Source organism: Canis aureus, chromosome 25 (assembly GCF_053574225.1).
Source record: "Canis aureus isolate CA01 chromosome 25, VMU_Caureus_v.1.0, whole genome shotgun sequence".
Taxonomy (NCBI): domain Eukaryota; kingdom Metazoa; phylum Chordata; class Mammalia; order Carnivora; family Canidae; genus Canis; species Canis aureus.
Genome location: NC_135635.1, coordinates 34,489,857 through 34,504,298, shown reverse-complemented (window position 1 = coordinate 34,504,298; position 14,442 = coordinate 34,489,857). Strand labels below are relative to the sequence as shown.

Sequence of the window (14,442 nt, the reverse complement as noted above, 5' to 3'; positions counted from 1 at the left end):
CATCTTGCCTATACTTATTTATGTGTCTTTAAAACAGATGAAAATTTTTAACATAACAATACCATTAACATGAATAAAAACTTAATGCTTATAATTCTTATAGATCATCTAATACATACTCCATGTTGTAATTTCCCGATTGTCTCCTTGTCCACCCCCCACTAAAAAAAAAATGTCTGTTAGTTTTTAGTTGGTTCAAATCATCAAAAAGTCATTCACCAGTTCACTTTCAAGCGAACACAATATTTTTGGCTAAAGCTAAGAAGGAAAAGGAAATAATACCATACTTTATATACCATGTACAGTTTATAAATCAAAGTCAACAACTATCTTCCTGAGGAATATGCTTCTCTCTCAACCAAACAACAAAAATTATAAAAGAAACCCACTATAAAATAGGCCAGACTGGCAACACTTCAGTGTCCTGAGGCATGACCATTTAGGACACAGCTCAGCTACTCAGGAAGAGAAGTTGATAGGAGACAACCACCCACCACTTCAAAAAGATGAGGTCAGGTCAGCCACAGCATTAGGCAAGCCAGAGGTGAGGTCAGGGTTCAGGTTCTAGAGTGAGCATACTGCTCAAACAAGTCAGGTGCCCAGGCTATAAGGCAACCCTGTACAGGTTTCAACTCAAAGCTCAAAAAAACAATGCTCTAAGCTAGAGACATAATGGAACCATGATCAAAAGTAACAGTTGTGAAATTTATTCAATTTATTCAGCAAACATTTATCAAAGACAACTCTACTAGGTACCATCTAGGATAGGAGTTGTACTTTTTTAAAAAATTTATACAATGCAAACAATAAGCAGCATATACCTCTCTATGCATGCCTTTCCCCGTTACTTTTAAGGGGAAGAATGAAAATTATTTAATATTAATGACCTTGCCATTTACCATTACAATTTATAGTGCATCTTTTTTCTGTAAACTGCAGTCTGCCCCACTCCTCATACAGTCAATAAAACGAATGTGAGTTCTATTGTCCTCTCACACACACTACAGACCCTACCATTTATATCTACAATTCTCTGAATGTTTAGAAGGAAACCAAGGGAATGCTAAAGGATTTCCCACCTCCTCTGAAAACTTTTTTTTTTCCATAGGCTCATCCCAAGGATGTCAGAATATACTACAGAAGCACATGTAATAGACACTTAATATAAATCCGTTTTAGAATCCTTTACCTCAATTTCACCTATAGATCCTGTTACATTTAAAACTTCACGAAGTGTGAAGAGGACAGAACATATTTCTTAAAGAATACTTGAGAAGTACTTCATAAATCTGTCTAAAAACATGAAATAGGGCCGCCTGGGCAGTTCAGTGGTTGGGCATTTGCCTTTGGCTCAGGGTGTGATCCTGGAGTCCCAGGATTGAGTCCCACATCGGGTTCCCTGCACGGAGCCTGCTTTTCCCTCTGCCTGTGTCTCTGCCTCTCTCTCTCTCTCTGTCTCTCATGAATGGATAAATAAAGTCTTTAAGAACAACAACAACATGAAATAGTCACTAAAAAAATTTTAGGTGGGATCCCTGGGTGGCGCAGCGGTTTGGCGCCTGCCTTTGGCCCAGGGCGCGATCCTGGAGACCTGGGATCAAATCCCACGTCGGGCTCCTGGTGCATGGAGCCTGCTTCTCCCTCTGCCTGTGTCTCTGCCTCTCTCTCTCTCTGTGTGACTATCATAAATAAATAAAAGAAAATTAAAAAAAAAAAATTTTAGGTGACACTATACAGAACATCTTCTCATAAATAACAAATCTGGTAGTCAGATAACTACACTGAGTCCAGACTTCCCCATTTCAGAACTGACATTTTGCTTCAAGGTTCTATTTGTAGAAAAAAACAGGATAAAAAGGCCTAAGTGGGAGCCTGGGTGGCTCAGTCAGTTAAGCGTCTCTGCCTTTGGCTCAGGTCATGATCCCAGAGTCCTGGGATGGAGCCCTGAATCAGGCTCCCTGCTCAAGGGAGAACATGCTTCTCCCTCTCCCTCTGCCTACTGTGCACATCCCCTCTATCTGTCAAATAAATAAATAAAATCTTAAAAAACAAAAACAAAAAAACCCTAAACTTGAAGCAGTATTTCCAGTGAGACCACTAACTACTAACTCCCCCACCAATTTTTAAGAAGACATAATAAGGCACACAGAACACAACGCAGCCCAAATTTACCACTGGATTCCTGTACCATGTGGGTAAGACCTAGAGAGCTATCATCCTTTACCCTATTTCTCCTATCTGGTTATTAAGATGAATAGTTTACTTCTACTGTCTGTACACCTCTTGTTTGTGTGTGTTCTCATGGAAGGCACCATCAAACAAACTGTCCTTGGAATTTAGCTTCATTTTACAGCACTACTGTTATACGATTAGTTTCTAATGGAGAATTGGACCTAAGTATACAGCCCCACATATACATCACAACCCTAGGTATACTATCAACAATGCTATTAACCTCACTGTAAAAACACGAGATTCTTAGCAAATGGCAGCAAAAAAAAATTGAAGATAAACAGTTTAATGAGGAGTTAAAAACTCAAAGCTTGGGACGCCCAGGTGGCTCAGTGGTTAGGCGTCTGCCTTTGGTTCAGGGCATGATCCTGGAGTCCCCGGATCAAGTCCTGCATCGGGCTCCCTGCATGAGGCCTGCTTCTCTCTCTGCCTGTGTCTCTGCCTCTCTCTCTGTCTCTCATGAATAAATAAATAAAATCTTAAAAAAAAAAAAAAAACTCAAAGCTTGCATGCTTCAACCTAAAAAATATTATGTAGGTTTCTAAAAAGAAAAAAAAAACTGGTCAAAGTTAATTAAGGTGTACACCTCTACTCAAATTGGTTTGGACTGCTAATAAATACTAAAAAGTTGGACCATTAACATTCATCAGGACACCATACACAAAATAAAGTAAGTGGAACCATAATCAGCCCTCTATAATTTCCTGGACTCTGCCCATTATTATCTTCACTAGACACCACAATTTGTCATCAGATTTTCCATGCAGTGTTTACTATTCCTCTGTCTTCTCCCACTAGAATATAAGGCCCTTCAGGACAAAAATTTTATCTTATTTTCCACTGTATGCCCAGTTCCTAGAACAGTGTCTAATACGTAGTAGAGGCTCCACATAAATTTGCTGAATGAACAGACGGATGGACTTTCTTTCCTCCATACACATTAACCATCCTTTAAGGCCAAGGTAAAATTCTGTTATCTCCACAAATATTACCTCCCCATTACCTCCTCCAATGCTCCAATCTTTTTCTACCTTATACCATGAATTTGGCACTTCCCAGCTGTCTGGTAGTTATCTTTACAAATGTGCATACTTCCCTTAAAATTCTTTTTTTTTTTAATTTTTTTTTTATTTATTTATGATAGTCACAGAGAGAGAGAGAGAGAGGCAGAGACACAGGCAGAGGGAGAAGCAGGCTCCATGCACCGGGAGCCTGACGTGGGATTCGATCCCGGGTCTCCAGGATCGCGCCCTGGGCCAAAGGCAGGCGCCAAACCGCTGCGCCACCCAGGGATCCCCTTTCCTTAAAATTCTTATAATCCTCCTCCCTTTATTAAAGGCATGGATCCATGTCTCCAGCTTTTGGTATCCACCTCACTATATATAAATAACACATCTTTAATAAATGTTTTTTCTTGATTGATTTAAATCTGCAATTAATCTAGAAATCAATGTAGTCAATAGTTCCAACTTTTTATAACCTACGCCTCCCTTCCTAATAACTCAGTTGGAATTGCAGTGGGTCTCTACTTTAAATTTACATTCGGCAATTTCAAGTTACACATTCTCATAAAACTTATGTTCATAATTTACTTTATCCATCTCTTCCTCCAAGATTAAATTTTTTGTCATGAAAAACCTTGTGACTTTTTGATACCTATGATGAGGTATCTAATCCCAATCAATGAGGAGGTAAAGTTTCATACCCCCTTCTTGTTGCTGAAGAATTGAAGAGTATTTTTTCCCTTTATGTCTTTTTTCTTTCATGCCAAGATGTATCCCATTTCCTTCTTTAATGATCATACCCTTGGCAAGCTTTTATTACTTCTTTGTACCTGTCCTTAGTAATCTGCCTTGGATTCTTCCTTTTGAACCACTCCTGTTTCCTCTAGTCATTTATTTGATTAAATTTCAAACTCCTTTCCTCAGTGTATGAGAATGGCCTCTACTTAAAGCCAGAGCTTGCTTCTTTAAATCCAGCCAAGCTTTATGAACTTCATCCCTTCACCTCTAGCCAACCCTTGATGATCTAGGCTAATGAAATATAGAAAAATATGAGATTATCCACAACACAAGAAAATTTTTTTAAAAATTGACATCTGGCTTTGGAATATATCATGTGGCTTTGGGCAAGACTTACTTTCTTAATTATGTTTTTGGTTAAGCCAACATTAGTAATATTTTCTTTTATGATAGTGGATATCTGTCTTGGTTTCAGATTTTGATGCAATTTTTAAAAAGCCAATCAAGCACCAACTGTGGTTTTTTCCTATGAAGTCTTTTAACTAGTTTTCTCAACCTGTTGAAGTCTGTCATAAAAATCTGGTTTCTGTTTCCCCTGATTTCTTTCCTCCCTTTTCTTGGAATTCTGATCCAAATTGACCTACTCTATATTAATTTACTTCTTCATTTTAAAATAGCATTTGCTTAAAAATGCAAAGCATTCAAAAAGCAATTAAACATTCAGTGAAATTTTTAGTCCAAATAACACAGGATAGAAAATCCCACTTTTTTTTAAAGATAATCCAGAAAAGGTCAGGTTTCTGGGGAAAATTACACTGGTAATTCTAGCAAATTATATTTAGTAGGATGTTGTGACTGGCTGAAGATAGGAAAGCATTAATACTGGACAGCTATGTAAATCAGCTTCAGCAGCATATAATCCTGTAGACTAAAAACCTCTACAGAATCAAATTCCCAATATAAGCATTTACAGAATATACCATCAACCCTGGCCCTTCTTCTGGTCCCAGCCTATAAACCCTGCACCTATCTCAGACCTGATCTCAGCCTCCCTTCTACAAATAAGTTTTAAAATGTGCAAGAAAAAGGGAAAGAACTGGGTCAAGAGGATCTTCTCTTTTGCCCCCTTTTCAGTTACTGTCATTAAATTTTTGGCCACAGAGACCCCTAATCTTCAACTCTACGTGACTATCTTTACTTTATAGCTATTCAGTTATTTTACGTCTGAACGTAGGGCAACAGTGCTTGAATTCACTTTCCTTCATACACTATTCACCATATTAACAGAATTAACCATTTCTAATTCCCCATGTGGAACTTTGATAAGTATGCATTATTTTACCCAAAAACTAACTTTTGGGCTGGTGAATTTAGCCCAAATTTTTATATAAGATATTCAATGTTAACCTCCCCCGCCTTGCCCCCCCCCACAATTCTTTTAACAGCAACCTTCTACACTAGATTCTATGACTTTATTTAAAAAAACAAAAACCAAAAAACTTTCGTGGTGCCTAGTCACATTCTGATGAAAATACCTACATGAAGCTACAAATTCCTAGTTTTTCAATTCACTTCTCCAGCTTTTTGCCTTCACCAAATAAGAGAACTCCACAAGTCTTAATTAATTATTGCCTCCCAAGCTGTGTGACCACCAATATACAGGATTGTCAAAGAAAAGTAAATAATTAAAAGTAAACTGGCAACAATCCTCTCCTTCCTTTAAAAATTGACCTTAACTTTAAAAATCTCTCCATGGAGTTTGAAAGAGTACACCACCTTTGAGGAAAGAGTTGTCACCTAGGTGCACTCTCAATCAGCTCCACAAAATCAGGGGCATAAAGAGACACTTTTTCCGACAGCCTACATTCCCCAAATAGTCAGAAAGTCTTTCATGGATGGTACATTTCTCAAACACACACACACACCGGAAGAAAGAAAAGAAACATACCTGGTCATTTTCTAAACAGGTTTGATAGGTTTGGTTGACTTGTAAGAGCAGAGTATTTACTTATAATCTTTTAAAGCAGAAGTGGCAGCCAGAGCACTGGGTAAATAAAAACTTCAGAGAGTTTTAAAAACCCTGCATCTTAACTCACTTCCCCTTGGTTCAAGGGGACGGCACAGCCAGCCCCACAGCAAATGAGATTATGCAACAGGTTTTTCCTCTCCACTTTATTCATCACCGGCTGGTGAGAGGTGTGCTTTCTCCAAACAATCTGAAACAGCCAGACCTGAGGATCCTTGCAGCCGGCGTTTCATAAACTCCTTCAGGATTCTGCAGTATCCATTCATTTTTCAGGTCTACTCGTATTTGCCCCAGTTAATCACCGGACTTTTGTTTGTTTGCTTTAGGGAAATTAACCCATTATCTGAAAGCCTCAATCTTGTATAAATATGTTCCTCCCTGGTGTTTTATTACCTGAAACCACTCATGAAAAGCAGATCCTCGGCTGTCCCTCTGGGCTTTCTTAGTTCTCACGTTCTACCTACCCACCACTCGGGTAGATAAAGAAGTCACGGGCCGCCCCCCCCCCCCCCAACTCCGCGACTCGAGCCCCCGCAGGAAAAACCGAGTTTTCGGTTGGTCCGTGAGGTTTAAGAGAAGCCGGCACCGTCGCCACCCAGGTGGCCCCGCCGCTTACACCAAAGGCGAATTTGGGATAATGGGAACAGTCAGGCCGGGGCCCCACTTGGCAGGCGTGTTGTGTAACAGTCGCGCCTGGAAGTGAGCAGCTCCGCCCGCGAAGGTAGCGCGCGTCCCGCGGCGGCCGCTCCTCGCGCCGGGATCCCGCCGCCCGGGTCGCTCGCCGCGGCGCGGCCGGGGGGACGCGCTGACCGAGACCCCGCGCGCGCCCGCCCGCCCGCCCCCTTCCCGCTCGGCCCGGCCCCCCGCTAGGCCTACACCGCCCCCCCCCGCCCCGCGCCGACCCGCTGGTGCGGCTCCGGGCCGCCGTCGCCCCCACCCCGCCTCCCGGAAAGGTGGCCCGGACGCCCGGGAAGGCAGAGCCGGCGGGGCGAGAGCCGGCGCGCCGCGGAGCGTCCATGCTGCCGGCGCGGGCGGGCGGGCGGGCGCCCCGAGCCCCGAGCCCCGCGCCCCGCGCCCGCCCGCACGCTCCGCGCGGCCCGCCCGCGGCCACTTACTCTTGGGGCCGCCGACCTCCCGACTCCGTCCGGGGGGATGAAGCTTGTCACGGCGTCTCCCCTCGGGGCCCCCTCGCCTGCCCGGCTTGCGAGGCGCCGCCGCGGAGCCGGGAGGGCGGCTGCGCTCCCGCTCGCGTCCGTCCCGTCGCGCTCTCCTCCGCCTCTTCTCTTCACTATGTTATCCTCTCCTCTGAGGGGTGGGTGGGGGCGGGAAGCTTAGGAGGAGAGGAGACGTTTGCAACTTTCCTGCGCCCTTTCTCTTCCACCCCCCGCCTCACACACACAGTCCAGGCAGCCTCGAGAAAACAACGCCGAAAGGAGCGAAGAACTTGGGGGGGTGACGGTGGGGGCCGCGAGGGGAGCGCGGGGGGCGGGGAAGTGAGAATAAGCGCTTAAAACCTGGTTAAAGCCCCCCACACAGTGACCCACAGGCAGAGGGGAAAGGCGTGGGGGGGCGGGGGGTTGGGGGGAAAGAGAAAGAGTCGCTGGTCAGGAAACTTCAAGCGCGGATGAGGTCATTGGTTTAAAAATAAAGAGATGGCGTCACTTGAAACCAATCCCAGTGAATGAACTCAGCGGAGCCCCGGGGAAAGGAGGAGACAGGCGAGGGCAGGGCGGTGGGCGCCGGGCGGGGCCGCGCGCCCGCCCGCCCCTCCATGCCGCGGCCGCCCGGGTCCGCAGCGCGGCTCCGCGCCTCGCGGCGGCCGCTCGGGGCGGGGTCGGGTCACGTTCCGGGGCTGGGCGACTCACAGGCAGGTTCCGCAGGCGCCGCTGGGAGGAGCCGCCGCTGCCCGAGGAGGCGGCCCCGCGGCCTCCGCCTTCCGCGCCCGCGCGCCCGCCGGCCCCGACCCCGACCCCGACCCCGACCCGGGCCCGGGCCCTGGGCTGCGCCCCAGCGGGTAGTTAAGGGCGCCCCCGGCCCCCCTGCCCGGGCCGAGACGCCGAGCCCTGACCTCGCCGTCGCGCCCTCTCCAGCTGCCTCGCCGGCGCGAAGAAACGCAAACAACGATTTGAGAGAATCGCAGTCCCTCCTTCACAAAAAAAAAAAAAAAAAAAAAAAAAACACACACACACACAAACAAAAAAAACCTCTGATGAATCCCAAATGCAGGGCACTGGCGTCCTTGTGAAAAACGCACGTTACAGGTACTTGGAGAAAAATCACTGCGGTGTTCGTCGTCAGGCAGGCAGCTACCTGCACGTGTTTGCCGTGGGAAGGCCCCACGGGAATGTTCCCAACTTCCCTTATTTTACTTTATGTTTACTTCCCTACCTTCACCAGTGTAACGAGTCCGAGATGCGTGAAGTTCTCTTCAGGAATGTTTTCGACATCGGGCAGGCGGCACAGAATCATTTTTAAGTCAGACCAGAGGTTTACTGCGTCCTGAGAGGTGCAAGCCCCTGTTGTTAACGCTACACGTTTTGTGTGGCGTTTTTTTTGTTTTGTTTTTTTTTTTTTTTTTTTTTTTTATGTGGATTCATCAAAATAGCTCTGTTTCGAGATTGCATTACACTCTCTGGAAAACTAGAGACCTGAGGTGGTGACAAACCAGGACTCGGAATCAGTGAATAGGACAATCGGAGCTTTATTCCAGTGTTCTTTGAGCATTTGAGCATGAAGCTGCTTCTACTGAGAAGTACTCACGTGGATATCACATAACAAAGATGTGATTAACGACGGAAAAGCACACTGCGAGTGCACTGCTCCACAAGCCAGAATTTCTGTGTAGGAATAAACTAGCTCCTAAAATACTCCACTTGCAATGTAGTGGATTTGGGACAGTGGTCCCTAAAGGAATCTTTGTTGTGGAATGTCCATTTGGACGCTGCCTGAGGGACTTTTTTTTTTTTTTTTTTAACTGGCCAAAGCCCTGAGAGGTGTGGGGTGGGTTCGAAAGATAAAACAGCTCTGTACTCCTTTTCTGCCTTTAAATCCTGCAACTAAAGTGCATTTGTTCCTACTGCTAATCACTTACGGTTGGTTTTGGGGTAAGCCTCTGGGAACCTCCAGTTCAGCTTTCAGAGGAGGAAAGGGAGCTCATCTGGAGATGGGAGACCGCTGAGCGCTTGGGGCAGTGAATTAAGCCTGAAGGCCACAGATGCAGAGCCCACATTCTGCCTCTGCCTTTGACCTCTAAGACTTCTGCTGGTAGGAAGCGATCTCTCCCGCTGCTCCCTGTCCTCTGGCGGCCAGGAGATGTTACTGCAGCTTTAATGGGATTACCTGTGCTCTTGGAGTAACCCTCCCCAAATGGGCTACTAACTATAGACCTGCTGTTTTTAGAACATCTTGGAAGGGGTAGTTTAAAATGATCTGCATCTCAAATCTGCTGAGTTGGAGGAGTTGGAACTTGAGGGAAGGAAGGAAAAGAGAATCCTTGTCCTACAGGTGAAGAAGAGCACAGATCTTGCCTAGGTGAAAGACTCAGCGACCTTTAGGTACTGCACATCTTGAAACTTTTCTCCCCTTCTTTATGTGCCTTCCATGCATGTGGTATCATAATAGCTAGTGTGGGAGCCTTCCCAGTATCTAACATCTGATAAGGGAAACAGGACATAGATTAAAACTAATTAGAAAGTAAATTCGTGATTGAGAGGCACATAATCTTGCTTAAAAGAGTCCAGCAGGAAAAAAAAAAAAAAAAGAGCAGCGTAGGCTGGGGTTGTCAGGGAAGGCATCTTCTGAAGAGCTTTGACCTCATCCTTAAAGGATAACTAAAATCTAGTTTGGGTTAAAAGGGCAGGGGGCTGGTGGGGGGTGGGGGGAAGGTGGTGGTGTGGAACTATTCTACAGGAGAAATGGGGTGAGCAAAGACATGGAGGTGGAATGAATAAGGTGTATTCGGAAGAGGGACAAGAAGACCCTCCAATAGTAGTAGAGATCAGTGTATGGAAATTAAGAACTGTGCTACATCGGAGCACCTGGGTGGGTGGCTCAGGGGTTGAGCATCTGCTTTTGGCTCAGGGCATGATCCTGGGGTCCTGGGATGGAGTCCTACATCAGGCTCCCCACAGGGAGCCTGCTTCTCCCTCTGCCTATATCTCTGCCTCTCTCTCTGTGTCTCTCATGAATGAATAAATAAAATCTTTTTTAAAAAATGGGCTAAAGTTAAGAGATTTAGAGGCACATTATCAGGTACTTGAATGTTAGGTAGCTTATTAGTCTGGCAGGTTAGTGTTGAACAGGTTTACTTTGCCAAAGAGAACATTTCCCCTTGTTTTACTAAAAGAGCTCCTATATATGCTAACAACAGACATGGAAACAAAAACTACCACTTACAGTTGCTCCAAAGAATATGAAATCTTTTGGTGTAAATCTAACAAACCACGTATGGGATCTGGATGCTGAAAATTATAAAATGCTGGTGAAATTAAAGAAGGCCTAATTAATTAGAACAACTCATTATATTCATGGATTGGAAGAACCAATATAATCAATGTCAGTTCTTCCCAAATTGATCTATAGATCTAACACAATACCTATCAAAACCCCAGGGAGATTTTTTACAGGCAGAGACAAGCTAAACCTAAAATTTCTTCTGGCACGTTTAAAGGGATGAGTGAGTGCCAGATTCCCCAAAGTCAGATAAAGAGCTCATCAACTTAGGACACCAGTAAAGCAGGGCCTCCATGGTCTTAGAATCAGACAATCTAGAAAGAAGCTAATTTCATTTCAGTACATGTAAGCATGTGGTTCAATCTTGTTTTCAGTCAGAGTTAAATATGGGGGAGAAGCGCCATAATCTTTAGTGCTTAGACCCTCTTAAGTTTTTAATCCACCCCTGGCTAGAGCTTAATCATTCATTCAACTATTGGTAATTGCGTGCCTACTACCAGCATGTGCCAGGCACTGTGCCTGGCTCTGAGAGTTTGATTATAAATGAGAGGCAAGACCTCTTCCCTCATGGAACTGACATTCTAGTTGGGAGAGAAGACAACATGCAACTAAAAACAAGGAGTGTGATAGGACTGTGTAGGGAGAAAGCTGGATGATGTGATAGCAAATGATCGGGGTAGGGGCAAAGGTGATTGAGGAGGGCTTCCACGAGGAGGGGACATTTGAACTCATCCTTGGGAGTTGGCAACTAGAAACATGGTCTGGGCAGAGGAAAGAGGTCATTCTGAAACTTCAGTAGAAGCAGAAGGATTCTATCCTAAAAGTTTTAAGCTGGTTAGTACATGATCTGATTTATGAAGGGGTATTTGTAACTAAGCATAATAGTTTAGTTTTGAAAAGAGTTTGAATAATATTCTATAAATATTTAATCTGGCAGTTCCCTTTTCCAATAGGAAGGAAGCATTTTTGATAATTTAGTTAATCTCTGGGAATCCCTTTAATGTCCCCAAATCAAATGCTCTTGCCCTAAGATTCATGTATTCCTAGAGAATATATGGATGGGCTTCTGAGGATCTAGGAGACTCCTAAAATGTTGTGCATATATCCTTATGTGGGTTTTTCTGTGAATGGGTCCCTAGCTTTCAACATATTTTCAAAGGACCAGCACAAAAAACAAACAACAAAAAAACCAATAAGACCTAATTTACATTTAAGTCTTGACTGTGACTTTTGGATAGTAGTGGCTGCTATTGTCCTGGGGTTCATGGCACTATTCAAGTGAATCACCATTCTGTAAAGCAGCAAGTTTTGCCTCAAAGAGATGACACCATATTGGAGGAGAGCAGGATTTGTGGTAGCGTAGAAGGAAATATTCCAAGAGTTTGCCTCCTAAGAAACCTCATGAAAGAAAAGTTTTACTTATGTGATGTGAGAACTAGAAGATACCTAAGATATTACCTGGTACCATCACACTCACTTTACATATAAGAAAGTGAAGGTCCAGAGAGGTTAAATGGCTTGCCCGAGGATGCACAGATAGTCAAGGACTAAACTAGAATTAGAAACAGGTCTCCTATGGGCTTAGTGGTTGAGCATCTGCCTTCCACTCAGGATGTGATCCTGGGGTCCTGGGATGGAGTCCCATATCAAGTCCCGTATCCAGTCCTGTATTGGGTTCCCCTCGGGGAACCTACGTCTCCGTCTGGCTATGTCTCTGCCTCTCTGTGTCTCTCATGAATAAATAAATAAACTAATCTTTGGAAAAAAAAAAAAAAAAAAGAAATAGGTCTCCTAACAGTACAGCACTCTGCTCCTCCTCTAAAACAAACAAAACAAACTGAACCAAATATAGGACTTAAAAGTCTAATAGGAATTAAGTGATCAATTCCATTCAATTAAACGAAGCAAATATGCATTCCTTACTAAGGAAATGGAAGGAAAGAAGGAAGTAAAGGAGTTCAAAAAACATAAAATCCCAGCTCTGAAAGAGAAAAAAACCCCAATGTCAAATTAAGACATACAACCAAGAAAGAGCAAACAGCAATAATACCGTGTTATCAGTATATATCTGATCTTTCTGTAACAAATATTTAAATAGACAATAAGTTATAAAAACTAGATGACTTTTCACTTATCAATTCAGCAAATTTTTTTAAATTTGTAATCCCAGGATGAGGTCAAGAGTATGACAAAATAGGCCTTCTCAATGTCACTGGTGAGAGTATAAATTGTTGTAACTATTCTACAGGGCAATTTGGCAATATGCTTTCAAAAGTCTAAAAATGCATACCCAGCAATTCTACTTTAAAAATTTATTTTATGGCAGCCTGGGTGGCTCAGCGGTTTAGCACCGCAGCCCAGGACATGGTCCTGGAGACCCAGGATCGAGTCCCACATCAGGCTCCCTGAATGGAGCCTGCTTCTCCCTCTGCCTGTCTCTCTCTCTCTCTCTCTCTCTCTCTCTCTCTCTCTCTCTTTCTCATGAATAAATAAATAAAATCTTTAAAAAATAATAAAAAATAAAAATTTATTTTAAGGAAATGATAGTACTATTTTCCAAAGACTTACAAATAAGGATATTAACTGTAATTTAAATAATAGCTAACATTTCCTGCAAATGATCTCATTTAATCCTCACCATTATATCACCTCCATTTCACAGTTAACTTGTTCAATCACACAGTAAGTGGAAGAGCTGCGATCTGAATAACATGTCCTACACATCTAAGCAGAAACAAGATCATAGAGGCCTTTTAAGCTATGCCAAAGGGCTCAGATTTTCTTCTAGGCAAGTGGTGAGGAAGCCACTGGAATATTTTAAACAAGAGAAATGACAGGATCGGGTGTGCATTTTGCTATGTAAAGAATGGTTTGGTAGGGAAGGCATAAAGCAAGATGAGAGACACTTGTACAGGTTAGAGAATTAAATATAAATGGAGAGAAGACACAGACAGCCAAGAGATGTTATAAAATCAGAAGAACCAGTCAACAGTTAGATCTGAACTGTTCAGGGGGAAGGCAGTATCAAGAATGACTTGGAGGTTTCTGAGTATAGCAAACAGGTGGATGATAGTGCTTATTTACATCACCAAAGGAAAGGTAAGTTGAATCTTAAACCCATGAGTTCAAGATGCCTATGGAACCTCAAGAGGAATAGACTGTTGCATTTATGAGTCTGAAGCTCAGAGGCCATGTCTGGGCAGGAGATAAAGATTTGGGCCTCATTAGCCATATTTTAGTTTAGTCGTGGCCAATGGATGAGGTCATGTGGGGAGAGTGAAAGGAAAAAAAAAGATGTTGGGAACCAAGGGAATTACTGATGTTTTAGGAAGAGGCAGTCCAAAAGAAGCTCCTAGGGAGGCTGAGAAGGAAAAGCTAGAAAAAGTAGAAAGAAAAGCAGTGGACATAGCTGTTATAAGAAAGTCAAGAAAAGACTTTCAGGCACAGAAAGTGTGCTTCCAATGAATTTGTGCTCAGAGAAGCGCCGACAGTAAGTCTAAAAAGCCTTTCCTTGATTTAGCAATAAAGTGACTGTGGACAGGGTGGTTTCACTAAAGACAGTCTTGCAAAACCGAGATTGCAGTGAGTTGAAAAGGGAATAAGAAGGAAGAAAATAGAAACAGTGGAATAGAAACTACACTTTCAAAAAGCTTGACTGTTGAGGAAAAAAAGGATCATACCTCACTACAGACAGATGTAAGATATTTAAACCCTAAAAAGATCCTAATGATTTCATAACTGGAGTTTTGTTTAGTCAAACAATTCATAACAAACAGGTATTAGAGAAGGACTCTGAGAAATGAGAACTTTTTTGTTGCAAGCTCGGTAAAGTTGCAGATGGATTTTTACTATTTACACCCTAAATGTTACTTTCAATTAATGTAGAACACACTGTTGGGGGTCTTGTCAGAGTTGTTATGACAAGTCTCTTAATAACTGTGAAATATGATTTTAAGACTAAATGAATTATCATTTCTAACATCAGATGTA

General features: G+C 43.4%; 1 protein-coding gene across 2 annotated transcripts in view; it reads right to left on the bottom strand.

Moving 5' to 3' along the window:
- Window positions 1-14,442, bottom strand: part of DUSP16 (dual specificity phosphatase 16) — a 105,183-nt gene that overhangs the window by 77,049 nt on the left and 13,692 nt on the right. The gene's annotated exons all lie outside the window — the stretch shown is intronic.